The sequence below is a fragment of the Felis catus genome, chromosome C2, assembly GCF_018350175.1.
Source record: "Felis catus isolate Fca126 chromosome C2, F.catus_Fca126_mat1.0, whole genome shotgun sequence".
Taxonomy (NCBI): Eukaryota; Metazoa; Chordata; class Mammalia; order Carnivora; family Felidae; genus Felis; species Felis catus.
The window spans coordinates 35,162,372-35,188,485 of NC_058376.1; the positions used below are offsets into that span (position 1 = coordinate 35,162,372).

Sequence of the window (26,114 nt, forward strand, 5' to 3'; positions counted from 1 at the left end):
AGATACATTCAGCAGTATTCCTTAGTGAAACCCACATGTGAGTCAGCTAGCAGGATAAATGGAATAATTCACCTTTCAACATTTCTTTGTTGGCATCCTTCAAACATTAAAAACTGTTAGGATCCATTATAGTGCTTTTACCCCTCTCCCACCTCACTTCCATATTTTAGCCCTAATTATTTCTACAAACAGATAGGTTTCCACATATTGCAATGTAATAGATTCATTCTTATCTACACACCAGTGTCAGTTTCCTTTTATCATATAATTTGTGGAAGATATCTAACTTAGGTTCTTTCTTCTCAATCTACACTTGAAATCGGAAATGCCTTTTTGTGATTTGTCTCCCTAAATTTCAGACACTTTTCAGAAGTATTTTCCACGTAAAATAAACAAAGCCAAACTTTTTTATATTGGTTTGTTTCAGAGCTTCAAAGAGCCATAAGATCTGACCTGTCCAATTCAGAAATGCTGTTTTTTCCACCCTAACAAACAAGATCATATTAATCATGTAGTGAACCAATAAAGATGAATGCCTGATTAACTCCCCGGCCAGAATTAATTATACCGGGAGCAGTTGTTCTTACAACCTAAATTAGAGCTTGCAAATGATATGGGTAGTCAGTGAATTACTGTTTTTGATACGGTGTTGGAAATGTGCATTAGATGTATCTTACACCAATAACAGGTTATCCAGTGGTGATGAGATTATAATGTGTAATTAGTCTATAAATACACTAGCTATTTTTGTAATTACAGTTGAAGTAAGTAGGCATTTATTTTACTTCCTGTGGGCAAGCTAGCTATATCGTTAATTCTTAGTGTTCTTTGTCCCTAATTATTTTATTTAAAGCCAGAGATTGTTAGCATCAGACTGAACAAGCAGTATTAAAGTATTTCATAAGAGGCATCATAAAACAAAAGGCATTGGTCATTTTGTATAATTATTTTTGTGTTCTTATAACTGCTTATTTTAATTTTCTTTTCCTGTAGATTGTTCTCTGTATCCTTTTTCAGGAGGTTTTTTTCTCCGTTCAAAATAACAAAGCCTTTGTTATTGTTTTTCCGGACATTTATCATTGCATTCCCCTGTGAAAAAGTGAAGAAAATTTTTCACTAGTTTTTTTATTTAAAAACTATTTTTTTCAGTTTATTATGATTGATTTTGTGCTATTGTACCATTTTTTGTGACTGTCCTCAAACTCAATAATTATCTGTTTTCTGTCTAACCTACTTCTAACAATATACTATCAAAGTTGTTTAGCTTTACAAATTCTCTTTTTGTGTTTCTATCATTTATTTTTCCTAAGGCTGAGTGATCTATGGATCATTAGGTTGTTTGTTGTATAATGTAACCATTGTGGGTTTTGATGTTACCTATTTTATTGTATAATTTTTTTCCTCTTCCTAAACTTTATAAAGTAAAAACAAATTACTTTTCAATACTGTGGCAACCTTGAAACTCAAAAAGAAATCACACAATTAGTACTTTGTTATTGTGCTTATGTATGATATGTATACAAGACATTTTTATTTAATGATTGGGAAAATTTGAAATGAACATTCAAGTTTAAGAATTATGGACATTAGGGGCACCTAGGTGGCTTAGTCAGGTAAGCAACCTGGTTTTGGCTCAGGTCATGATCTCACGCTTCATGGTTTGAGCCCCGCATTGGGTTCTGCACTGACAGAGAGGAACCTGCTTGGGACTCTCTGTCTCCCTCTCTCTCTGCCCCTACCCAACTCTCCCTCTCTGTCTCTCAAAACAAACGAACAAACAAACAAACTTAAAAAAAAAATTAAAAACATGAGGAACAAAATAAAAAAAAAAAAGAATTTTAGAGATTATTACACTTTGTTGTGAGCTGTAATGTGCTGCATGTAGTTATTCTAACTTTATTTTTTAACCTCAAAAAAACTTTCCAATCAAAAGATATTTTAGGGGCACCTGGGTGGCGCAGTCGGTTAAGCGTCCGACTTCAGCCAGGTCACGATCTCGCGGTCTGTGAGTTCGAGCCCCGCATCAGGCTCTGGGCTGATGGCTCAGAGCCTGGAGCCTGTTTCCGATTCTGTGTCTCCCTCTCTCTCTGCCCCTCCCCCGTTCATGCTCTGTCTCTCTCTGTCCCAAAAATAAATAAAAAAAGTTGAAAAAAATTTTAAAAAGAAAAAAAAAAAAGATATTTTAAAGTTGAAAGTTTAAAGTTTTAAAATGGTAATGTTTTTCAGTGATTTCCTTTTCTGGTGATAGAGAACTAGGAAACTAGGACCAATTTGCCACTGGGATCCGTTAAAAATTGGACAATATATTTATGAAACCAGCTTATTTGTAGATATACTATTTACATTTTGTTGTATAGCAAATGAACCCCAGATTTAATAGCTTAAAGCAGCTACAATTTATTTAAAAATTTTTTAATGTTTATTTATTTTTGAGAGAGAAAGAGAGAGAGGGTGCAAGTGGGGGAGGGGCAGAGAGAGAGAGATGGTGGGGGTGGGGGCGGGGGGGAGACAAAGAATCCAAAGCAGGCTCCAGGCTCTGAGCTGTTAGCAAGAGCCTGAAGTGGGGCTTGAACCCATGAACCATGAAATCATGACCCGACTGAGCCACCCAGGCACCCAGCTACAATTTATTTAATTCACAAATCTGTGAGTTTGGAATATTGAGTGTCATTTTGGATTGACCCAGGTTTAGCTGATAATGGTGACACTCCTATCTTTCAGGTAATGTGTTACATGAAGCTTCTTGGCTTATTTACTTCATCTGGAATGGCTAGATGACTGAAGTGTCTTTCCATAGTTTTTCATTCTTCAGCAGAATAGTCTGAGCTTGCTTGTATGTTCACTGTAAGGCTCCCACAAACAGCAAGAGTGTAAGTTGCAAGAAACAACTGAGTCTTGGGCTTTGAACTCATACAGTGCCATTTCTCCAGTGCCCTTCAATTAGCCTAAGCAAGCCAAAAAGCCAGACAAGATTTAAGAGGTGGGGACATAGAATTTGAGATTCCATGTTTTGATTAGAGGAGCTATAAAATATTGTAACCATTGTTCACCTGGCACATAAAGATCCTACAAAGCAGTGGAGAATTACAGAGCTAACTTCCAGGGAAAGAAGGAAGTACAGAGTGATTACATTGACCTTTGGATTTGCTCTTTTCCTTGTTACCTGATAATTCCAGCAAGGAATTTCAATTGAAAGAAATTTCAATATTTTGAAACTTGTTTTTGACAGATTTGTGGGGATAGGGAGACAAAAATGAAAATCCAAGGTGCACCAGGGAAAAGGACCTTCATAAATGCTCCATACTCTGAGCTTTGATGGGTACACTATAGCAATTTTCCTGGTAGAAAATTAAATTCAGCTTAAATATAAATTCTCTTTGGAGAAATACACCATCATTCCAGGACTCAAATGATTTCTATAACATTGTCACATATAATAGCTAGCATGTAGTTTAAAATAACCAATCAACCATAGTCATATTAGAACAAACTACTGAAAACCAAAGACGTACAAAAATATTAAGATAAAGTTAAAAAAGATCATCGTTAAAGGATTGAAATCCTACAGAGTATGTTTTCCAACTGTAGTGCAGTTAAGCTGGAAATGTACAATGAAATGTAACCACAAATTTGTCATATGATTATAAATTAAGAGTGCACTTCTAAATAAGATATTGATAAATAACAATAAAATTAGAGAAACATTTGAACTAAATGATAATGGAAATACTAAAAATTAAAACTGTGGCATGTAACTAAGGCTTCATTGGAAAGAATGTATAGCTTTAATTTAGATGCATAAATTAGAAAATCATAAAAGCTAAAAATCAATAACTTAATAATATATTCCATATTAGAGAATGCAAAATAAAAGGAAATAATTTTGGAGCAGAAATAAATGAAATATAAATAAAATAGCAAACAGAAAATGGGAATATGAACAAGTGAAAGTATGGTTAACTTTATTTTTTTTTTTAATTTTTTTTAATGTTTATTTTATTTTTGAGACAGAGAGAGACAGAGCATGAATGGGGGAGGGCCAGAGAGAGAGGGAGACACAGAATCTGAAACAGGCTCCAGGCTCTGAGCTGTCAGCACAGAGCCCGACTGGGGGCTGGAACTTACGGACTGCGAGATCATGACCTGAGCGGAAGTCGGACGCTTAACCGACTGAGCCACCCACGCGCCCCGAAAGTATGGTTCATTTTAAACGTCTAAGAAAATTAAAACCAGGTGAAGCTGATCAAGAATTACATGAAACAATAAAAATATGGAAAATATTTGCAGAGATACTTTGAAAAAGAGAGTAAGTAGCCAATAAATAGATAAAAGTCTTCAATTCTCCTATTAATCAAGGATTTTCTACTGACCGAGGCCTATACTTCTCTACTAAGACAATCAAAGGCATCCAAATAATATTCTTACTGATACTCTTCTACATCTCTGCCTATTCTTAGCTGCATTCACAATTCGTATCAGTCGAGATGGCTGTAGTAGCAAGTAGTTCCCAAATCTCAGTGCCCTAAACAAGGCTTGTTTCTTAGTCCCACAGTGTGTACTACGGACACTTAGTGGCTCCACTCGCGCCTTCCTTATTCCCGCAGCTCTCTGATATCGCAGCCATCATCTGCACTACCATGTTTATGCAGACATCACAGAAAAAGAAAGACCTTTAATTACAAAACAGCTCTTACGGCTTTGTTTTTGATTTGTTCAAGGAAATCATGACTATGTCTAACTCTAGAGGCAGGAACCTGTTCTGAAAAAGAACTTTGAATATTGCTGGACATCACTAATAGTCCTTACTTATTCGACTTAGAATTTGCCTCATTTTTTCACAGTATTTCCTTCCTCTGTTATCTTTTTAGCCTTCCTTGCCTTTTACAGGCTTTATCCTCTGTCTCCTCAGTTTTCTGCGATCTGATTTTATCAATCTTTCTCTCTTGTGCTTTTCTCTATATTGGCTATGTCCTTTAAAATAAGATTCTCTTATCTGAAATGCAAAACAAAAAAAAATGCTATCATTGACACTTCTTTTTTTTTTAAATTTTTAAATGTTTTTATTTATTTTTGAGACAGAGAGAAACAGAGCATGAGCAGGGGAGGGACTGAGAGAGAGGGAGACACAGAATCTAAAGAAGGCTCCAGGCTCTGAGCTGTCAGCACAGAGCCCCACAACAGGCTCGAACTCACAGACTGTGGGATCATGACCTGAGCTGAAGTCAGACGCCCAACTAACTGAGCCACCCAGGCGCCCCTCATGGACACTTCTTATACCTTTAGATATTCCTTCATCTTTTGTCTTTCCTTTCATATCCAAAATAATTAAATATATATATTTTTTGTATTTGATGGTTTTATTTCCTCAATACATACTAACCCTTTAATTCTACCCTTTCACATTCAAGCACATCACTAAAATCTTTCTCATAAAAATCATCAGTGTTTCCTAGTTTGTAAGAATTAATGATCTTCATTTTTTATCCTGTTTAAGTTTTTGCTTTACTGTAATTGGTGCCAGTTTGTTTCCTATCCTCATGTCTACCTCTCTGTCTTCTATTCAGTGGCTTCTCATATATGTCTATCTAATGGTCATTCTTTCCAATTTTCAATTTTTTTTTAGTTTACTTTTACATTTATCTGTTCCTAGCTTTCTCACCTATTCTCTATCAACTAATATCTAATATGCATTTCAGCTTTTCCATATTATTCTTATATTTAGGCTAATATCACTAATTGCCTGATTGGCAATTCCAAGTGAATCTCTAGCATCTCAAAACTCAACATGCCAAAATGTGAATTTATCATCTATTTGTATTTATTTGCTTTTTCTTCTGAAGTCCATATTTCAATGAATGGCATAAAAAATAAACTATCCCAGCTTGAAACCATGTAATTATGATTGAATTCTCCTTTCTCATTTTTTCATAAGTTCAACTGAATCTCCTTGTGAAAAGCTATTCTAACTATTTTTCTTAGTTCTAACTCCTTGTTCAATTTTTGTTTACAGTTTCTGTGTCTACCTTCCTTTTTTTTTCTTTTTTTCCAAATGTACTTTAGATATTAAGTACTTTTTGTAGAATTAAGGCAACACTTCTCTATTCATGGCTATTAATTTTAGGATTAATCTGAGATTCCATCCCTTGTCCACAATAACTTAATTTAGTTAGGTATATATGAGAATCTAGGCCAAATTTATCCCAAACTTACAGAAAAGTTTGAAGTGAAGTTCAAATATTTTTTTTTTCCTCTGAACCATTTGAGATTAAGTTGTTGACAATTCTCCATTATTCTCTAAATCTATAATAAGTAATTCATAAAAACAACATTCTCCTTCATAGAATCAAAATGACTATCAAGATCAAGAAATTAATCAATGCATTAATACCACTCATATTAGTTTGCTGTTGTTCCTGGATGAATTTCACACATTTATTACATAAGAGTTCTGGAGACCAGAAAGCCAAATGTGTCTTACTCAGCTAAAATGAAAGTATTGGTAAGGCAGCATTTCTTCTGGAGGCTCTAGAAGAGAATCTGTTTCCTTGATTTTTCTGGCTTGTGGAGTCGACCTACATTCCTTGACTCATGGTTCCCTCCCTCCATCTTTAAAGCCAGCAACATAGCATCTTTTAATCTTTCCTTGACTCTGACTCACCTGTGTCCCTTTTTCAATGATAAGGATTACATTGGACCCACTTGAATAATCCAAGGTAATCTCTCATCTTAATATCCTTAACTTAATCACATCTGCAAAGTTCCTTTTGCCATGCATAGTACCATAGTCATGGGTTCTGGGGATTAGATGTGTACATCTTTAAGGGACCACTTTCTAATCTTTAGATCCAGCTTAACTTTTATCAATTGACCTACCCAATAACACCCCTTAGAGCGAAATAATAAATCTTGAATCATGCATTGCATTTAGTTGTTATGTTTCTTTAGTTTCTTTTTGTCTGGAACAGTTCCTCAGTCTTTCCTTAATTTTCATGTCCTTGACAATTTTGAAGACTGAGTGTTATTTTGAAATGTATTTCTCACTTTGGCTTAGTCTATAAATCCTTATGATGTTATTTTTATTTTGCATCCTATCAGGTAAGAACATTTGTTAACTAGTCATATTGCTGGTAATATTCACTATGATCAAAGTGGTATCTGCTAGAATTCTCTACTTTAGAGCTACTCCTTTTTGTTTTGCTATTAATAAGTATTCTATGTGGAGGTATTTGGGGACTATATAAATATGCCATTTCTCAAACTTTCAATTTTTTAATGTCTTTATATCAGTAGGGATATAATGGTAAAGTTAATTACTATTTTATTTAATGGGTTTTAATCTGTTACTATCATTATTTATTTTGAAGCTCACATTGTCTCTATACAATGGAAGTCCCTTTACATTAGTTTCAGTGTTTTCATGACCTCATTATGCTTTGAGTACCTTTGTGTTTTCTAGCTGTGCTCTTGTATCAGACATTTCTTCAAGGGGCACTGGCTCATTTTATTAGAGAATGAGAATTAGAAGCCAATATCTGAATGTTAAGTGTGTTTATTCCTGTTGGGGTAAAATTACTTTTGGAATTTCTCAGTGAACCAAGATAGGGAACACATACACACACACACACCTATCAAAAACTATGTGTTGGGACACCTGGGTGGCTCAGTTGGTTGAACATCTGACTCTCGATTTCGCCTCAGGTCATAATCTTCCAGGTTGTGGGATAGAGGCCCATGTTGGGCTCTGGACTGATAGGGTGGAGCCTGCTTGGGATTCTTTCTCTCCCGCTCTGCTCCTTCCCTGCTTGCCCACACTCTTTCTCTCTCTGAAAATAAATAAATAAACTTAAAAAAATATGCATGTACACTGAACTATCATTTCAAGCTCAGTACCACATTTTAGTTTTCTAGGACTAAACTTTTGGGAAGGAGGAGGAGAAGGGAAAGAAAAAGGAGAGGCTTGGGAATAATCTTTCCTCAAATAAATTGAGGTAAAATATAAGTACAAGAAAATTTCCACTTTTATTTATTTTTTTTATAAGATAAGCGCAATTCACTTATTTTTTTTATTTTTTTTAACGTTTTTATTTATTTTTGAGACAGAGAGAGACAGAGCATGAACGGGGGAGGGGCAGAGAGAGAGAGAGACACAGAATCGAAACAGGCTCCAGGCTCTGAGCCATCAGCCCAGAGCCGACGCGGGGCTCGAACTCATGGACCGCGAGATCGTGACCTGAGCCGAAGTCAGACGCTCAACCGACTGAGCCACCCAGGCGCTCCAAGAAAATTTCCACTTTTAAATTCAGGATAGGGAGCATTTTCTTCATCCTCAAATGTTCCTTCATCCTCCCCTGACCTCTGACCTCAGGTTAACTACTAATCTGCTTTCTTTCACTTCAGTTTCACCCTACCATAATTAGACACAAGAAGAATATTAAAGCATGTAGTCTGTTGTATTTAACTTTTTCACTTACCATAATGCAATTTAGATGTACCCATGTTGTTGCATGTATCTATATCTATATGTTGCATCTATCTATCTGTATATATGTATGTATATATATTTTAAGAGAGAGTGCATGAGCAGAGGAGGGGGGCAGAGAGAGAGAGAGAGACAGAGAGACAGAGAGACAGAGAGGGAGAGAATGAATCATAAGCAGACTCCATGCTCAGTGCAGAGCCCATGTGGGGCTTGATTCCATAACCCTGGAATCGTGATGACCTGAGCCAAAATCAAGAGTGGGATGTTCAACAGTCTGAGCCACCCAGGTGCCCCTTATGTATCAATAGTTCTATTTCAGAGTAGTAGTTTACAGCACAGATATATCACAATTTATTACAGTTGTTGACTTTGAGTGCTTCTCATGTTTTATTTCTATGAATAATTCTGTTATAAACATTGGTATACAAGTCTCTGTGAGAATATATGTTCTTTCTCTTGGGCAAGTAATTAGAGGTGTGATTGCTAGACTGTATGATAAACATATATTTAAATTATAAGATGCTGGAAATCATTTCAGGAGTGGCAGTACTATTTTGATTTCACCTACAATGAGAGTTTTAGTTGCTTCACCTCCTCCCCAGCACTTGGTAATGTTAGTCTTTTTAATTTTAGACATTCGTATGGATATATAAAGATATCTTATTATGGCTTTTCTTTGTATTTCCTGGAGGGTTAATAATGTGAAACATCTTTCATGTGTTTGTTATCTACTTGGGTATTTTTTTTTAGTAAAATATCTTTTCAAACTTTTTGCCACTTATTAATTGGGTTATTTGTCTTATTGTTGAATCATAGGAGTTCTTAATGTATTCTGGATACACATCTCTTTCCAAGTATGTTTTGCAAACATTTCTCCCAGGCTGTGTTTTGTTTTTGTAACTGCACCTTTCAAAGAGCATTTTTTAAAAAAAAAATTTAATGTTAATTTATTTTTGAGAGAAAGAGAGAGACAGAGTGTGAGCAAGGGAGGAGCAGAGAGAGACACACACAGAATCCGAAGCAGGCTCCAGGCTCTGAGCTGTCAGCACAGAGCCCAATGCAGGGCTCGAACCCATGGACCATGAGATCATGACCTGAGCTGAAGTTGGACACTTAACCAACTGAGCCACCCAGGCGCCCCTCAAAGAGCATTTTTTAAAAAAATTTGATGAAACCCAATTTGTCATTTCTTTTTATGGTTTATGTTCCTTCTGTCCTACTTAGAAAATCATGGCCTAATCTAATGTCATAGACATTTTTTCTCTTGTTCCTTTGGACATTATATTGTTTTAGTTTTTACATTTAGAATAAGATTTTTTGAGGTAATTTTAGTATGTATTGTGAGGTAAAATTTTAGATTCATTTTTTTCCATATAGATTCAGTTATTCCAGCTCCACTTGTTAAAAAGACTATTCTCTCCTCCATTGAATTACTTTGGGAAATTGACCATATTAATGTAGATCTAGCTCTAGACTTTCTATTGTATCCCACAGATCTCCAGGTCTATCCTTTATCCTCTATCACACTTTCTTGATTAGTATTATTGTAGTTAAGTTATTCAACTCTGTTCTTTTCAACATGTTTTTTTTTTGCTAAATCCTTTTCCTTTCTGTATAAATATTGGAACAGGCTTGTCAGTTTTCTTAAAAAATATTTACATGTTTTATTCAACCATCTATAGATCATGAATCTGAGATGGTGTATGCCTGGACCTATTGTTGATGTCTTGTAATCCTATGGAAGTTGAGAATCAAGTGAACATTGACATGCATAGAGATATGAAGAGAAATTGTGTCCAGGTTACATCTTTTGAACCTCTGAATCAAGCAGCTGTTTGATTTTTTTTTTCTTGAGGCAATAAATTCTACTTTTTTTCAACAAGCCAATTTATGATATTTTTTGTCCTTTGCAAATAGTAACTCTAAATTTTACATTCCCATCAGTTATTCTATTTCAGTCACTTTTTATCTCTTCCAGAACTATTGCTGCATAAAGCTATACATTCACAGCTATTAGATCAGATAATTTTAAGAAGCTTCTCATCAATTATTATAGAAAAATCCCAAACTTTTAATCATGAGATTTAAAACTTTTGATAATTGGGCCTTATTATAATTTTTAAGGCACATCTTTTACCCTTACCTCCCTCACCTCACATCATCTTTGATCCAATTATATTGCCTTTCTCATTTTATCTCCAATATACCTTGAAGTAGCACTCCTCTGATTTTTTGTTAGTGTTGTTGCTGCTTTAGAAAAGGGGCAATATCCTTAGCCAATGTAATTGTCTCTGTTTCTTGCCTCTTTTATTGTCATTAATGCTATATAGTGACATGGCAGAGCTGGCTGGCATTGGCTCTCAGGAACCAAGTGTTAATATTCAGAATTTTTTCATGTATTTACATCACTTACATCATTGGCCATGATATAAATAATCTATGGATAGTGGCAAATGCTACAAATTAGGATTCCCACTGTCTAGGTCTGTTTGGACCTCTGGAACAAAAATACTATAGACTAGGTGACTTAAACAATAAACATTTTTTTTTCCTCTCACAATTCTGGAGGCTGGGGAGTTGAAGATCAAGGTACATGATCAGTGTCTGGTGAGAGCTTGCTTCCTGATTTATAGATAACCATCTTCTTGCTGTATCCTTATAAGGCTGAAAGGGTAAAGAAAATCTCTGTGGTCTCTTTTATAAGGACACTAATTATATTCATGAGGGATCCACATTAGATTATGATCTAATTACCCACCAAAGGCACCATCTCCAAATATCACATTGGGGATTAGGTTGCACATATGAATTTGATGTGAGGGGATACAAACATTCAGTCTATAGCAACTTCCTATATGAATAGCACTCATTCATAAAGTAGAGTGGTTTACCAATATACCACTGACTGTGATAGTTATGGGTACTCTTATTTTTGTTTTATAGTGTTCTTGTTCCATAGAAGTCTGTCCAGAGAACCTGCTTCTTCACATAATGTGCATCCCACTAAGCACTAGCTTATCTCAAAGGTCTTGAACTTTTTCATTGTAATTATTCCCTTCGATGCAGGGAACTCTCTTCTTTAACAGATGGGTGTTCAAGAGGAACCCCCCACCACCTTGAGCATTATGTGTGACCTTGGGAAGTCATGGGCTTCTATCTAACTGATTGTTGTTATGCAAAACTTGGCAGACCTGATATACTTTGTTAATGCGACTTAGACAACCAATACAATGTTCCTGCAGACACTATCAAAGGAGATTAGCTAACTGGGACTAAGTTTTATAAAGCTCTTGGCAGAAGAACAATTATCCTAAAATTGGTCCTTATCAGGGTCTTTGTTATTAATTGATGATTGATAACATTCTCAATTCTACCTATTCTGTTCCCAACCTCATCCAAACTTTTTCCTCTGTCTGTGGTTTCAAAACAAAAGCTAAAATATTCTTTCCCTATATACAATTGCTGAACAGGCCATAATTTAATTGAGTTAGGCTTTTTCTAATGCTTAGACCTTTCCTAATGCAATATGCTGAATATTACTTATCTGGCAATGAGATGCAGCATGAAGGAAAATTAGAACTAAGAGTGGGGTTAGAGCTATGCCCATGGATCATTGCAATGGGCGAAGGTCCTCCTGCCACCCAGCCTCTGCGGGAAGAAAGCATGCTCAGAGAAAATACGTATTTTGAGGAAGGAAGCAAATAATGAATCCCTACTCTTCAAAAGTACTCTTGACTTGAATTCTCGACCACAATCAAACCTTAGCGAGTTTGGCTTAGTGTTCTGCCTGAGTTGGGGTGGAGTGGTCTGGTCAACTGATCGTGATACTCTGCCTCAAGGGAATTGGGTCACTTGCTTCTTCATTACTGCCAAGGATGGGGGCCTGAGACAGGGAGGTCTCAGAATTTGAAGGGTGTTGGTGAGCTTCTCAGGACAGAAATGAGTTTAGATTAGTTTTGCACTTTTAAGGGCAGAGATCATCTTCACCTAGCTGCTCTTCTATTGAGGGATGGTTATATCTATATCTCTATATCTCTATCTATATATCTATATCATCTATACTATATCTATATCTTTATACCTATCATCTATATCTATATCCAAATCTATATCTATATATATATCCAAATCTATATATCTATCTACATATCTATATATATCTCCATATAAAGGATCTGTGTGAGTTCTTTTACACAGAATCTTACTGGGGAAAATAAAGCAGAGGGCTCTGCCTTCTTTAGGTTTGTGCATGGTTTCTTGTATACTCTTTTCCCCCCATTATCATTTAGCATTTATTAATATATAGGGGAGCTTTTGTTTTCAAATAAAAATTATTTTTAAATTTAAATATTAATTATTAAAAATATAGACGAGGAGGAAGAAGTTTGGATGGGGATAAGGTGTATTAAGTAGAATGGATATTAAAAATTTAGACAGGATAGGGATGCCTGGGTGGCTCAGTTGGTTAAGTGACCGACTCTTGATTTCAGCTGAGACAGTGATCTCACAGTTTGTGAGTCTGAGCCCCACCTTGGGCTCTGCACTGACAGTGTGGAGCCTGCTTGGATTTTCTCTCTCTCTGTCTCTCTCTCTCTCTGCCCTTCCCCCTGCCAGTCTCTCAAAATAAATAAATTAAATTAAAAAAAATTAGAGAGGATTGTATTGTGTCTCTTTTTGTCTGACCATTTGTAATGGATTTGAGGACTAGGATTGGATGGATCCTTTTTTTTTTTTTTAATGGGAAGCTCTACCTAAATCTTTCAAGTACAATCACTGTCAAAGGCAAACTCTATTATAGCCTTTGGACTCTTGAGAGGATAGTAAATCATAAGGATATATTCAGGTAATTTATATAAATTCATTAAGATAAGGGGGTCATGTGGGAATCTTTTTAGGATGGTGTAAATGCTATTGCAGGGTATGGATCCTGAACCCATATATACCCACATATTTAACTTAGAATTCAGAAACCTTAAGTTTCTAAATGAGAAATCTCTACTTCCCTTTTTCCCACCTTCCTATTTAGCTTTTCTTAGCCCATAGAGTCCTCTCAAAAGGCCTAAAAGCTATAGCAATTAATCCTAGAAAACACTTTTCATAGAAAAAGGAGATGTTTAGAAAGAAAATCAATCTATTATTCTATTTAAAACTTTGTTATGCTCCATACAGTTATATTTTAAGTTCCAGTAATGAGTAGAGTGGGATTTTCTAATTTTAAATGCTTATGTTTGAGAATATGAGTGAAAAAATACTAATTAACAACAACAACAACAACAACAACAACAAAAACCCCTGAGAATCATACACATTTCTTGCAGAACTCAAACTGTCTTCATAGGTAGAGCTCTGTTCTTTGGTTCTTCACTTCTAAGAAACATAAAGACATTAAAAAAAAACACATTATTATAGGACAGAAGGCTTTTTTCTATAGCTTTGAGGGGTTATATTGTAAATTAAAAGTAATTTCCTTTTGGTCAGATTTTACATTTTTTTTTGAAAAGTAGTTTAGGATGGATGTATTATCTTTCAAACAAATTCACTTGGAGACAGATATATAGATATAATAAATTAGGATATTATCACTTTAATAAAAAGTTTCCACCAAGTTATTTATAGAGAATGCTATGGTGTGTCACCCAGATCCCCCTTTAGGGATCAATTTCCCTACTGTCACAAGAGTTACCTGCAGGCTATTGACAGTTAATTCCACCCTTAGGAATTGCTCTCAGCCAAAGAGAGTTGTGTCACCCATGTATGTTCTTTTCCCTTGGGTAGCTTATATATATTGACGGATTCATGTTGGGAATAAAATGTGTGCCCCTTTGTGTTTGGGGGGACAACTATGAACCCCTGCAACTTCAGAAGTCTCCATGGAATTGACTGAGTTTTTGTTATAAAAGCATTGCAGCTCGGCTTGTTCCTCTGTCCATTCCTGCTTTCCTCATTACTCTACAGGTGTTGATCCAAATCAAATTAACCTTTTTGTGTTCAAATCCTTGTTCCAGATTCTGCTTCCCCATAAATGAAGACTGACCTAAGAGAGTTGGTACTAGAATTGGGGTAGTTCAAGGAAACCAATTCTGAAAGAGACATTGAAGTTTGGTCACCTGCCAGTCAGATGGCAATGTGTACTTCATTATGGATGGTGAACGGAGTACAGATATTTCCTGGTATACTATAGTGGCACAATTATTAAAAAGTTTTCATCAACGGTGAACTGAGACAACATACCAGTAGAAGGGAATGTGCTGATGGGCAGAACAATTCCAATGATTGAGAGACTTGACACAAGTTGTAAATATAGGACAATAAAATTTGATGTCTCCTTCTGAGTTCCATCCATTTACTGGGAAAGACAAACAAAGGCTTAGGTTGTTAATCACCAATTTAAAGTGAAACATGAAAACCAGAGGGTCTTTTTCGGTAGAATATGAAAAAACTCTCATCTCCTACAGCTAAATAAAACAAACAAAACAAAACAGAGGGTCAGACTCAATTATAAGGATTGTGGAGCTCTAGACAAGACTGAATTATCAGCCTCAGCAAATAATCTATGCCAAGGTTAGGGTCCTGATTGGGAAAGAGTGGGACCCTTCTCCTCCCCTCTCCCAGCTTTATTGAGCTAGAATTACATATAATGTTGTGTAAGTTTAAGGTGCACATGATGATTTGATGCACTTATGTATTGCAAAATGATTACCACAGTGAGGTTAGTTAATGCATCCATCACCTCACATACTTGTGTGTGTGTGTGTGTGTGTGTGTGTGTGTATGTGGTGATGACTTTTAAGATTAACTTCTTAGCAACTTCCAGTATACATTATTGTTAACTGTAGTCATTGTGTTGTATATTAGAACCTCTGAACTTGTTCCTCTTAGAGCAAGAAGTTAGTACCCTTGGGCCAACATCTTCCCATTGCCCCTACCCTCCTACCCCAGGCAAGCACCAATTTCTCTCTGTTTTTATGATTTTTTAAAAGGATTCTACAAATGAGATTATACAGTATTTATCATTCTCTGGTTTATTTCACTTACCATAATACCCTTAAGCCTCAGCCATAAAGATGCAAACAGCAGGATTTCCTTTGTCTTATGGCTGAGTAATATTCCACATATAAATATACCACATTTTTGTTACCCATTCATCCATCAACAGATACTTAGGTTGTATCTAGTTTTGGATAATGGAAATAATCCTATAATGAACATGTGGGTGCAGATATCTATTCCACAGAGTGATTTTGTTTTATTCTGATACATACCCAGAAGTGATGTATGTGTGTATCTCCTTATATATATTTGATATTTACCTGTTTTGGGATATATAATTTATCATTATTCTATTCCATAGGTTGCCTTTTCAATTTATTGATTTTTTTTTCTGTACAGAAGCTTTTTAGTTTGATGTAGTACCACAAGTTTTTGTTGCTTGTGATTTTGGTGTCATATCCAAAAAATCATTGCCCATATCAATGTCAACAACCTTATTCCCAAATTTTCTTCTAGGAGTTTTTATCTCAGGTACTACATTATAGTCCTTAATACATTATGAGTTAATTTTGTGTATGGTCTAAAATATTGGTCCAGTTTCATCCTTTTGCATGTAGTTGCTCAGTTTTTTCCAATACCATTTAATAAGGAGACTGCCATTTCCCCATTGTATATTCTTGGTCTCCTTGTCTGAAATTAATTGACTACACATGCATGGGATTATTTTGGGGTTCTCTATTCTTTGTATTGGTATGTGTACTGTTTTTATGCCAGTATCATAATGTTTTGATTGTTATAGCTTTGTAGTATAATTTGAAATCAGGAATTTTGGTGCCTCCAGTTTTGTTCTTCTTTCTCAGGATTGCTTTGGATATTTGAGTTCTTTTGTGGTTCCACCAAATTTTATGATTGTTTTTCTATTTCTGTGGAAAATGCCATTGGGATTTTGATAGGGATTGCACTAAATTTGTACATCATTTTGAACAGTATGAACATTTTATTAATATTAGCTCTTCTGACATATGAACACAGAATAGCTTTTCATTTATTTGTATATTCTTCAATTTCTTTCATTTATGTCTTACAGTTTTCAGTGTACAGTGATTTCACCTCCTAGGTTAAATTAATCTCTACGTATTTTATTGTTTTTGATGCAATTATAAGTGTGATTGTTTTGGGGCGCCTGGTTGGCTCAGTCAGTTAAGTGTCTGACTTTGGCTCAGGTCATGAATTTGTGGTTCGTGGGTTTGAGCCCCACGTTGGGCTCTGTGCTGACAGCTCAGAGCCTGGAGCCTACTTCAGATTCTGTGTCTCCCTCTCTCTGCCCCTCCCCCATTCACACTCTGTCTCTCTGTCTCTCTCAAAAATATATAAACATTAAAAAAAATTTAAAAGTAAAAAAAAATAATTGGGATTGTTTATTTCTTTATCAGATAGTTCTTGGTTAGTGTATACAAACACAACTTATTATTGTGTTGATTTTATATCCTGACACATTACTGAATTCATTTATTCTAACAGGTGTGTGTGTGTGTGTGTGTGTGTGTGTGTGTGTGAAGTTTTTAAGGTTTAATATGTGTAAGATCATATCATCTGCAAATACAGACAATTTAAATCTTTTTAAAAGTAATTTGGATGTCTTTGATTTCTTTCTCTAGCCTAATTGCTCTAGCTAGGATTTCTAGTACTATTTTGAAAAGGGATGGTGGTGAACACCTTTGCCTTGTTCTTGATCTTAGAGGAAAAGTTGTTAAAAAGTTGAGTCTGATGTTATCTACGGGCTTGTTATATGTGGCTTTTATTATGTTGAGGTACATTCTTCTATGCAAAATTTCCTGTCTTTGTTTATGATTTGATGACTTTTTGTTGTGATGTGGTTTGACTCCTTTATTATAATCTTTTGTGTACCTATTATAGATTTTTTCCTTTTTGTTTACCCTGGGTTTAACATAAAATATCTTAGAGTTATAGCATCCTGTTTTATTGTGGTAACAACTAAACTTTAATAGAATATAGAAACTCAATACTTTTATGTTTCTGGCGCTTACATTTTAGGTTATTGATGTTATAATTTAGGTCTTTTTTATTGTAGCTGTTTTTAATAAGTTTAATAAGTTTATTAACTTCTAAACTAGAGTTGCAAGTGATTTATGTACCACCAATACAATACTAGAAAACCTGACTTTGACTATATATTTACTTTTACCTTTCACACATTCATATATTTTTAGGAAGTTAATGATCATCTTTCCATTTCAGCTTGAAGAACACCTGTTAGCAAGTTTAGAAGTAGTGAGCTCTCAGCTTTTTGTTATTGTTGTTTGTTAGTTTGATAAATTCTTTTTTTTGTCCCTCCTTTCTGAAGGATAGTTTTGCTGGATGGAGTATTTTTGTTTGACAATTTTATTCCTTCAATAAAGGTACTATCTCATGCTCTCTTGACCTACAAAATTTCTGTTGAGAAACCTTCCGATAATCTTAAGGAGGCTCCCTTGTAAGTGATGAATCACTTTTTTTCTTGCTGCTTTCAAAATTTTTTCTCTTTGACTTTTGACAATTTACTTATGTGTCTTGTAGCACTTTTCAGGTTCAAACTATATGGGGTCTTTTGTACCTCATGAATCCGGGTGTCTATTCTCTCCCTAACTAGGGCTATTTTTAGACATTATTTCTTTAAATAGATTTTCTATCCTTTTTTCTTTCTCTTCTCCTTATAGGATTCCCATAGAGTATATTTTGCTTCCTTTTATGGTATCCCATTAGTACCATAGACATTCTACATTACTTTTCATTTTTTCTTTTCTTTTGCTTCTCTGGCTGGATAATTTCAAATGATCTATCTTGAGTTCACTAATTCTTCTACTTATTGAGTCTGGTATTGAATATCTCTATTGAATTCTTCAGTTTAGCCATTGTATTTTCCAGTCCTAGATTTTTTTAAATGTTAGTTTCTATTTTTTTAATGTATCATTTTGTTCATTTATTGTTTTTCTATTTTGTTTAGTTGTCTCTGTGTTGTTCTTGTAGTTTGTGGTATTTTAAGAATATTATGAATTCTTTGTCAGACGGTTCATAGTTCTCCATTTCTTTGGGGTCAGTATTAGAGCTGTATTAGTTTCTCTTCTTGATGTCATGTTTGTTAATTCTTTATGATCCTTATATTCTTGCACTGGTTTTTGTGCATTTGAGGAAGTGGGCCTCTCTTCCAGACTTTATAGGTTTGCTTTGGCAGGGAAAGACCTTTATCAGTCAGATCTGCTTGGGGTTCTGGACAGTTCATCTGGTAGCATCCACAGGTAGGTGGGGTTTTCTAAGAGGGTCTCTAGCTGGGCAAGGCCACTGCCTGTGGAGTGATGGGGGGGTTGGAGGGGGGGATGCCATAGGATGAATAAGACTGCTGGCTCTGCTCTGTAGGTAGTCCCACTAATTGGTCTCAGCAGTCATGTCTGTTTGGGTAGAGTCACAGGCTGTGTTGCCTGGCAAGGCAGTGCCACTTGCATTCCATGGTTGGACAGGGCTGTGGGCTGGACTCAGCAATTGCTCCTGGTCAGGTGGGACCTCAGGCTGTGTCTCTTAACTGGAAGATGCCATTGGCTGGACTCCATGGAGGGTCTTTGTGGTCAGACAGGGACTTAGGTTGAGCTTTGTGATGGGGGCTGCAAGCTGTGTCCTGAAGTTTGGTGGGGATAGCAACCCACCAAATAATCAGGTTGGGTTCATAATCAGGTGCTTCATAATCAGGTTGGCTGCTGGCTGTGCTCTGCTGTTAGGTGAGCTTGCAGAGAAGCCTGGCTCTCTGTTTAGCCTCTTCTATATCCTGCAGTTAGATGGCAGCTAGAGACTGTTCCATGATTGAGTGGGACCACTGTCAAGGCTTTTTGACTAGATGGGGATGCAGGCTAAGCTCTGTGAATGGATGAGGTCACTGACTGGGCTTTCTGCTTAGATGAGGCTTCAGGGTATGATCAGCAATATATTATGGCCATAGGCTGGGCTCTGCTGTTGAGTGAAACTTTCAGTGAGTCTCTGTGCCTGAGTGGTACCATACACTGCGATCCCGGCTGTTTGAGGTCACTGTTCTGGCACCTTGGCCCTGAAAACCAGAGCTATGCTCAGCTGGCTTTGTGCCTTGCTTGAGCAAACTGTAGGATGAAATCTGCACCTACTTGGGTTGTCTGGCCAGTATTTCTTGTCAGATGGGACTGGAGGCTATGTTCAACAGTTGGGTGGGGCTGCTGACTTGTTCCACTGTCCAGGAAGCACACAGGGTATACTTTTTGGCTGCTGGATGTCTATGGCCAGGCTTCCCAGTGGAGCAGGACTGGAGTCGATGCTCAGCAGGTGGGCAATGCTTTGAACTTGCTTCCTTGCCCAGTTGGGGTTATTGGCTTGGCTCTGAAGATAGGAAGAGCTGCTGGCTGAGATCTCTGCTCAGGTGCCACTGCAAGTAGTGATGTGACCCATCTATGACATCTGAGTGCTTGTTGCTGTAAGCCTTGTCTGCATCTCTATCTGTATCTTGTCATTAGTGCTTGAGTCTGGCAGATCCCCCCAGTGAATCATGAGATGTGAGGCTCAAGTGGGCTCCCAGGAAGCATCTTGCAAAGCTGGGGAAACAGAATGTCCACCTTGGTCTTTCTTTTCCCCACTGGAGAAACTATATGCCCAAGAAGAACCTCTTATATGGCACTTATTGCCTGGGGGAAAGATTATGTTGTCAAAGTGTAGACTCTCCTTTTATCCTACTAATGTGGTACTTCTTGGTGTCTGTGGTCCAGGGTGAATGTTTCAGCCTCACCCCTGGGTTCCAGGATTTTTACAATGGTATCTTGTCTATGGATAGTTGCTAGTTGGCCTTCTTATGAGGAGAACTGATATCGGGAATGAATGACCTATTTTGTCATCCATATGATATCACTGTTCTCCTCTCCCCAAAATCTTAGGATGAGGAAATCTGGGTCAATGCACTTTGAAAATTTTCACCCATAAATTCTTTGTATTGGCTGAGTCTTCACAGTAGTCTACTCTTCCATATTAAAACTCCGTCTTTTCCCTTGCTTGAAGACAGTCCAAGGTTGTCTTATAAGAAAATACCCATCCCACCCCCTCAGGATCTACTCTACCGCCAGTCCCGACCAAAGACTAAAACTTAGTGGTAAATGGCAATATAATCTAGCTAGATATGTGCTGGGCTTGCTGAAGAAGAAAAGGGATGACAAACCAAAGGAACTGCAGGATTTAGCTAACTTACTCAAGTTAGCTAATTTAATAGTACTGGCAGGAATCATGTATATGTGGGATTGGATCTTAAAGGAGCTGGATTATTCCAAGCACTTTCCCCATGATACACATAATTTTGGCAAGGATGAGAGAAGATACTGCTAACATAAAGAGCTAGGTGGGCTCTTAGAGGTTGAAAGAAAGTTACGGCTCTCACTTAGTGAGATACAAATGCCATAACTAAAATGGCAATGGTAGAATAAAAGGTAAAAAGAGTCAAAGAGGTTGGCTTCCTAGAGTGGATAAATTGCATAAAGCCTTCAAACTCACTAGCTGCCTATGTTTTACAAGAATGTGGAGGACATAGTGTTTTGCACAGTGATAAGATGAGAGTGGCCTCCCCATTTTTATGAAGATCAGTGGTGACTGTCCTCTGAAGACCCAAATGATGACAGAAGATGCTGGTACATAATACTGGAAAGAGTTAGAGTGGCCACTGGGCGCTGGAGACCTGAAATATCCCTGATAAAATGAGAAACAGAATCCTGAAATAACACAGGTTAGATGGCAGTGGTGCAGGGTCAGAATGTCAGCCTGGGAGGCTGAGTCACATAGAAATACAGAGACGTTTGATAGAAGATGGTAGTCTTAGGGAAACCACGAAGGAGTAGTTGACAAGAATATTTCTCAATGTATAAAAATCAAAGGAATTCAAGAATGAATGATCAGGAGGTCACAGGCTATTCTCTCCATAACATGTCATAATCTCTTGCTCATTTTAATAATATGGGCTGATTTTAAGTTCCACATTACACTGACTGAAGGAAAGGCCAGTTGCTCAGAAGGAAGGAACTTGCAAAACCAAAGCAAATGAACTGTGCTGTAATGATTCAGAATCTTTACTCAAAGGGACCTATATCCATTTACTTGGATAGCCATACACTAGGGAGAGGGGAATGACAAGACATTTAGAGAACAGTAGGGCATAGGGTTTGAGTTGGTATTGATACACAAGTGCTGGAAGTGGTACCAGGATTCCCTCAATCCCCTTGTTAGAATGGAACATAGAGAGACCAGGTAATAAATGAAGTCTTGGGTACACTGAGTACATAAGCCCAACTACTAGACATTTCTTTAGTGTTCAAATATATACTTAAAATTCAAAGACTACATTTACTTTCATTGTTTTGTTGAGTCAGAACTGCTGGAATGGAGAATACCAAGTAGAAGTCCCTAAAGCTGGTCAAGATGGTCAAAAAATCAGATGGATCCTGGAAGGTGACAGTGAATGACCACAAAGTACCACAAAAACAGTAACCCCAATCGGAGGCATTTTACCAGATGTAACAATATTTTAAATAAAGGCAGAATCAGAAACAGGATCATGACAAGCCATATTAGAGCTCGAGGCAAAAGGAAAAATAAGTAATGCATATTTTTTCTTTATTAAAATTTTTGATATTTTGTTCATCATGGATTTTTTGACTGATAATGATTTCTTTAAAAATGCATTGAAATATTATTTATCTTGATTATTGAATTTTTAATGTTCCCTTAAATTTTGTGTCTGATGCAAATGTTTTCTTCAACTCACTCTAGTCTTGGTTCTGTATAACAGAGCTTCAGAAACTTGGTAAACAGTCGGTATTCTGATGAATGCATTATTCTTCATTTCTAATGGGAAGGAGATCGGAAGTTAACATTCATATGTGATGAACAAAAATAAACATTTATATTCTTCTCTCAGGGCTATAATAGTTTTCTTACTCTGTGTCATAAATATAGCCTGAGGGGAACTGGTGATCTTGGAAATCCATATATCACATTGGTCCTCTATTTCAAAGTCATTATATTAAGCAGACTGGAAGAAGCAGAAGTATTTATTCTGGTGGCCCTGGTAAGACTGTGTAGTCTAGAGTGTGAGAAATAAACCCAATGAAGATTCAGAGACTTGTTACATTGGTGTAGTTTGTAACAATTCAGTGACCTAATATATACACCAGATCATTTCCACAGTGAAAAACAATTTATTGTATCTTTCATCTTGCCACTAAGAAGGAAAACACAAGTCCTGGTATGAAATGACACAGAAGGCCAACACCTTTGAGTTGAACACATAACAGGAGCATTCTGTAGGAGCTTCTGGCTATTGTAGCCCTCCCACATGGGCCCCTTGCTTAATGATAATATGGAAGTCTCTATGAGATTGAAGGTGTCTGTAGTAAGCATGGATCACCATGACTCAAATGGAGAATTATAATTTAGACCCTTTGGTGTTCTGAAGCAAGCCTTTGCCATCTGCAACAGAAAATCGTCTTCTATTAGATTAACAGTTGTGGCATGCTAGGGGTCTTGATAGAGACAGAATGTAAATGGAAATCAAGTAACCATGCAGAGTTGGATTCTGCCAAACTCATCTACTCAAAGGTTGATCAAGCCCAATGGCAATTTATCATTGCAGAATTATTCATGAGCAGAGCCAGAGGGTACACATAAGCAACACAAACAGGTGGCTCCGACTCCATATCATCTACTGTTGCATTGGACTGTCTCGTTTAGCATGTGCCAATGGTGCATGGGGAATTCATTTTAAATAGCTCATGAAGGAGGTGAAGGCTGAGCTTAAGTCATAGATGGATTGGCTTTGTATATTAGCTAAAAATCAAAGTGCTGTTCTACAGACCAACGTAAGGGTGGGCTTGAAAGATAGAGGTGAGGAGAAATCCTCCCAATTGGTATAAGTTTGAGTAGTATCCATCTATGTGGAGAAAAGTGGCTTGGGTTGAAATAGATGTGGCTTCATGGTCAGTGATGACTGGATCAGGATTGATTAGGAGCTTGGAAAGAGAAAGATTGAGGATTGGGAAAAATTATTTTTTGGGGGGGAGGAGGTATTATAAACAGACCTAGGGGAAGCATAAAGTATAGAGAAAAACCTTGTAATACATGATAATTCCTGCCATAGATGAGCCATCATAGCATAGAAGAAGCACTACAAAAAAGTTTAGAGGATATCTTGGCCAGTGGACACAAGCCAGATTTGGCCATCAGTCCCCCAGTTTGGCAAAGGTGCAGCATAAATAGAAGAGTCATGAGTGGCAGGGATGTTGATCAAGCCTAGGCTCAACTGAATGGGCTGATCTAGTTGCTGCTGCAGAGTGTGCAACTTTCCAGCAAGAAAAAACAATGCTGAGCCATTAACAAGGCACTTCCTCTCAGGACGCCAACAAGGTATTTGGTAGCAAAGTGATTTCACTGGCTCCCCAGTACTATCAGGCAGCAACTCATCTTAATTTTATATTAACACATGCTGCAGATATTGGGGTTGCCTTACAGACAGGGCCTCATCCAGCTCCACTACCCAAGAGTCTGGATTATTTGTTTCACCAGCATAAAATTCTGCTTCATATTGTTCTGGGTCAACCAACCCACTGTACAGCAGGCAGAATGTGACTGTTGGCATCTGACCACTGGATCATTTGTCTTATCATATGCTATATGACTCAGTTTTGTCAGTAGGACTAAGCAATGGAATGGACATTTGAAAATTTATCTGAGGCACTAGTTTAGGGATGACTAAATATTGCTTTAGAGATGACTAATATTGGTATTCCATCCTCAAAAATGCAGCAAAAAATTTAAATCAATTACAGTTATAAGATATTGTATATTCAACAAGAAATCATGCATTTGAGAATAAAGGGGAAGGAGTGGACCCATATAACATTATTCCCAACAACCCACTTGGGGAATTTGTGTTTTCCATCCTCTCATGCCCATGCCTTTTGACTGAAGATTTGGAGGCCCTGATTTCCAAAGGGGAATCCTTCTACTGAGTGTCCCATTACACTTTAAGCTATGGCTATTACCTTGAATCCTGGAGTAACTATACCCAGGTGGGGCACATTTATCATCTGAATTAAGTGGATCTGAGCAGCACAAGGAGTGGACAGTAGTGGACAGTAGGGTGGGTGCACTGCTCAGATTCCTTTTCAGCAGCGAGATGGACCATTTCTGCTGCCAGGAAGAGCTGCTGCTGAAGACAAATGAATGACTCTCAGCCTGAGTCCATTGATTGGTTGATGTGGGAGCACAAAGGCTAGCCCCCTTGCCTACTGCTAAGAGCTCTGAAAGGACGTCTAAATAAATTCCTAGCCCTCAGTTGGATTCACTGAATCTGTTGCAACTGTGTAACAGCTTCATTCTCCCTCTGTCCAGCTCCAAGCCCTTCAAACGCTCCCAGAGTCTACTCTGAGGCCACACCCCAGTAAATACCCTACATGTAAATTTCTGATGCTCAAAGTCTGTTCTCTGGGGAAGTTAAACTCAAACAGGATTCCTTCAAATTGCCAGGATTCATTTACCATAAAATAGTTGAAAAAGGAATTTTGCACATAAATGTTGAAGAGTAAATCTGCATAAAGTAAACTTCCCTTCCTATGTACTTTTACTTTGCTTTTTTTCTCCATTATTTTTTCTCTTTCTACTTTCCTTTTTGCTAATTCAATTATAACATCAGATATTATGGAAAAATTAGATTTAGAAGGCTTTGCCCACCCCCTCACCCCACCCCCGCTCTAGGCCTCATCATGTGAACTTGGATGAATTAAGTTTCTCTGGGTAAGAAGTGATTAGTTTATTAATTGGGGGGATTGCACTAGGTGGTTGATCTTTAAAGCATCTTGGAACTTTGAAAGTTAAATATTCTCCTTTTCACTCTGTTTTTATACTTTAAATGTCATTGCAGTTTGGATTGGAGAGTTACTGAGTACAAAGGGGAAATACTAAAGAAATGTTTGAATCTTAGGAGGTATGGGTGTGGTCACTTGCAAAATAGGTGTAAATTGTGTGAACATTGTTTACTGATGCTAATAAGACAAAAGAAAGATTTCCCCATGGCAGATGACTTACTACAGGCCATGTAATAATAATGCAAATAATTTATTATATTCTCCAAGCATCTGTAGTATTTGTGATGTGAGAATTTGTAGACATGATTGCATTCATGATTCCTTCAGCAACTACTCACTGAGTGCCTATTTTGTGGCCAGACTGTACTAGGCCCTGGGGATACAAAGATTATTAAAATAAGATCCTAATTCGTGAACAGCTCAGAGTCCAGTGGGAGAGACTGACATATACACAAATATTACAGTGCAAAAGATCTGCTATAATGGAATATAAACAGAATGCTGCTGACAAATTTTGTAATGATTTTATGCAGACAAGATATATTCCTTCTGTAAAGATTGACTGTCAATCAGTTTGAGTACCTCTGCATTATAACAAAGGCAAACCTGATCACCGTACCACAAATCCACAAGGCCTGGCACCTCCTTTCTACAATGAGTAACAATTGCTATGATAAGTAACAATTGCTACAACAATTGCTCTAGCTATTTACATCAGCTCTGTAGGACATTTT

The 26,114-nt window shown here is 36.9% G+C and overlaps 2 long non-coding RNA genes across 5 annotated transcripts in view; one reads left to right on the forward strand and one right to left on the reverse strand.

The window, feature by feature from the left end:
* The window catches only part of LOC102901980, a 52,355-nt gene that overhangs the window by 13,483 nt on the left and 12,758 nt on the right, over nt 1-26,114 (reverse strand). For 2 of the 4 annotated variants that reach the window (XR_006584939.1, XR_002735838.2), the window contains exons 3-4: nt 14,711-14,825; nt 13,785-13,846 (exon numbers count right to left, since the gene is read on the reverse strand). This is a non-coding gene — a long non-coding RNA (uncharacterized LOC102901980). Of the gene's footprint in view, nt 1-13,175; nt 13,847-14,710; nt 14,826-26,114 lie in introns of those variants that run through there. The other 2 variants (XR_006584938.1, XR_006584937.1) reach the window with 1 other exon arrangement.
* LOC123379904 lies at nt 4,084-14,811 on the forward strand. The gene is made up of 2 exons (XR_006584940.1): nt 4,084-4,306; nt 14,485-14,811. It is a non-coding gene; the product is annotated as an uncharacterized LOC123379904 (long non-coding RNA).